The sequence below is a fragment of the Molothrus ater genome, chromosome 4, assembly GCF_012460135.2.
Source record: "Molothrus ater isolate BHLD 08-10-18 breed brown headed cowbird chromosome 4, BPBGC_Mater_1.1, whole genome shotgun sequence".
NCBI classification, from domain to species: domain Eukaryota; kingdom Metazoa; phylum Chordata; class Aves; order Passeriformes; family Icteridae; genus Molothrus; species Molothrus ater.
This window is the reverse complement of record NC_050481.2, coordinates 16798531-16802108: the sequence shown is the minus strand read 5'-3', so window position 1 is coordinate 16802108 and position 3578 is coordinate 16798531.

The window sequence follows — 3578 nt, the reverse complement described above, 5'->3', positions numbered from 1 at the left end:
CGCCCCGCACCGCGACGGGGACGGGCGGGGGGCGGCCGCGGGGACCGCATAGCGACAGCCAATGGTGGCCCCGGGCCGCCCGCTCCGCCCCGGCCCCGGCTCCGGCCCCGGCTCCGGCTCCGCCCGCCGCCGCCCCCCGGCGCGGCCCCGCGCAGCGCGGCCCCGCGGCCCGGCCCGCAGCGCGCCCGCCGCTCCCCGGCTCCCTCAGACAAAGCTTCCCGTGGCGATGCGCTCTGGAAGGTCGGGCCAACACAGTAAAAGGTGCCGCTGGCGCCAGCGGGAGCAGGTGGTGGAGAGTGGTGGGTAAAGTGTCCTGCCTGGCAGTGCCGAGGCGGGCACCGAACACAAGCGCACGGACTGGCAGCGAGCTGTCGGCAGCGCACACCCGAACGAGGGGACTGCCCCGCTTGGTGCTTACCCCGTCCCACCATTGCTTTAACGCTCAGGTGTGGCTTCGGGGGACACGAGGTGTGTCTCCCCGTGTGCTGCCAGCTGTGCGGGAGGGAAGGGATCCCGGGGCACCGGGGATGCCGTCAATGACAACAAGTTCACCGGCGGCACAAGGGTGGCCCGGAGGAGCGGGCGGCGAAAGCAGCTCCCTCTCACTAGCGGGATGCTTCGCCTGCCGCGGAGCAAGAACAGCTTGCACAGGCAACATACAGAGGGTTTAAGGCATTGGGTGGGAACCAGGCACTGATTCCAGATAAAATGCTTGCCTGTGATGCATTTTGTTTGGTGCTGAATGCTCCTGGGAGGACCGGAGGGAAGGAGGGAGCAGCCAGGAGCGTGATCATCCCTCTGCCCTGGCAGGGACCAGATTTTCCATGATTTACAGCTTGCCACGTCCTTCACTTGCTGCACCAGGACCACAGAAGAAGGCGATTTAACTTGTGCTGTGCTTTCCTGCCCTCACCTCCTCCAGGTGCCCAAGGTCAATTCTCAGTCTTATTTCAAGTGTTCCTAACTACCGATCTAATAGGTGACACTCATCTTCCTGCTTGGACTCTGATGTTGGGGACAGGCAGGAGAGAAGACTCCATCCTTCAATGATTTTTTCGTCATTGTGGGGGAAGAATGCAGAAGGAACCTGCGCAGCCCAAGCTCACCTCTGCACACCACAGACAGGATGCCCTGAGTGTTTAAGGCAGGAATGTCAGGGCTCAAGGTGGATGAAATGGGAATGCTACCAGGCAGCAAGGAAGCACGGTGACCCAGGGAGCAGATCTCTCTGAAAAGGCAGGATGTAACTGTTCATCCTGACCTGTTTTTGCAGACTGTTCAAGCATGGCACAGGATAGATGTCAGTCTTGTATTCTCATGCAGATGCAGGTGGCACTGAAGCCTCCTAGCTGCCTTCCACAGACATTCCTGCCACCCTGGCAAGAAGCAAACACGTACAAATTGCTTTGCCAGATTTCCAGCTAGTTCAAGTCACTGAGGAACACATCTGTGAAGGTTCCGTCTGAGAGCCTTTGAACATAATCCTGTGAGTTTCATCATATCCCACATTTGTCTCTAGTTCCCAGCAGTTTGCTTACAGAGTAGCCAATGCAGGAAAGCAGGTGAACAAAGATGACATGAAAAATGCTCTGCTGTGGCCAAGGTCCTCTGGGTGTAGGGAGTGCTGATGCTTAGGGTGACACTGTTGGGTAACTTCTGTGAAGGAGAAGTCCTCGTGTCCCTCTCCAAGTGAAGCTGGCTGCGTGCAGAGGAAGCTTGGCAAGTGCAGCAGCAAAACTGTAAGGGGGATATTGTGGTAGTGTTCCCAGGGGTCCCAGGACGAGGGAAGAGACAAGAATCTGACTCCATGTTTCAGAAGGCTTATTTATTATATTATATTAAAAGAAAATTATATATTAAAACTATACTAAAAGAATAGAAGAAAGGATTTCATCACAAGGCTTGCAAGGAAAGAAAATAATGGAATGAATAACAAAAGCTTGTGACTCTCAGAGTCTGAGCCAGCTGACTGTGATTGGCCATTAATAAGAAACAACCACATGAGACCAATCACAGATCCACCTGTTGCATTCCACAGCAGCAGATAATTATTGTTTACATTTTGTTCCTGAGGCCTCTCAGGAAAGGATTTTTCATAAAATGTGTCTGTGAGAGGATATCGTGTGGTACCCAGCCCAGATGGCTCCAGAGCAGTCCCTAATGCTCGTGGAGTTGCTGGTTCTCATGGAGGAGCAGAGGAAGCCCAAGGCAGACCTAAGTACCCCCTTTGAGAATGTCCTTGCACAGTGTCATTGCTCATGCATGGAGCCCATCACTGCTCCCCTCCCTGCTCCCAGAAATCACTGCTTGGGCAGTGGCAACTCAGTGACAACATCAGCATTTGTCCCAGGATCATTGCAGTGGCTGTGGGCAGCAGCAAATTTAGGACATGATGCTGTGAAAACATCTACTCTCTTAAATAAAGGCACCTGGCTACACAAATCATAATGTCAGGACTACATGTTGCAGAGATAGGTCTGGACTTTCAGATTAAGGTCTTACTAGTACCCAGAAATGCAAAGGAAAGATTTTGCAAATCTAAATCCTACTTTCCCTTGGTAAAAAAATAATATTGGAAAACATTCCATGAGCCAGAATTGCCTAGAGAAAAAAAAAAAACCTGGGGAGTTGCAACCAAAACAGCAACAGAGTTAAAAGGAGATTTTCTCAGTAAACATTCCTGAGTTCATATTTTTAAAAGCGAAGGATGTGCAAGTCTGGAAGAAAAAAAGGAAAAAAAAAAAAAGCTTGAGTGTAGTTCAGAGATTTGGAAACAACTTGGTTTTGTCTGCTGTACCCAATGGTGAATGTAGACAAGCTGAAAAGGAGAACTCAAGGCAGTGTTTTGAGAGGAAGGTGACAGCCTTCACCTGCAAGCCTCCATCTTGCCTTTGCTGGCAATTCCAGCTGGACTTTCTGTTGTCATGCCTGAGTTTGGCCTCCCCTGCTGCAACAATGCCTTTTCTGTGCAGGTAAAAGGGGCACCTGGCACTGAGCTGTGGGCCAGGGGACCTGTTCATGGTTCTTGTTCCTGTCTTGTGCACTGGCTTCACATGATCTCACTGTGTGGTCTGCCTCACACAGGTCTTGCTTAAATCTCACTGCTGGGTGGGAGGGCTGGACTACAGACTCAAATCCACTCTCAGGAAGCAGGCAGGAGTGTGATTCCCCCGGGACTGAGTGTGCCTGAAATGCTGCACCAGGTTGCTGAACACACTGGCACAGGCTCTGGAAGTGCTTCAGTGCACCCACAAGTGATCACACATCCTCTCAGCCTCACCACTGACAGAGGGCTCATCCATCATCTGCACTGAGGTGTGAAAGGCTGCCCTGGACACCAGCCTGGGAATACCTCACTGGCACATTCCCCCTGATGATGGGGACAGCTGTCTCTGGGCACAACGATACTTCTGTGCTGCTGGGAGCAAGGAGGTTATAGGTCACTCTGCCAGCACAGCTGAGTGTCCCACAACCAATGTGAGAACAAAGATCTACATCTTGTGGAGCTTCCTGTTCCAGCAGAAAACCTCATGGACCTGCAGGGGTTCAGGGTTCAGCCCTGTTGCTGGAGTTAGGTG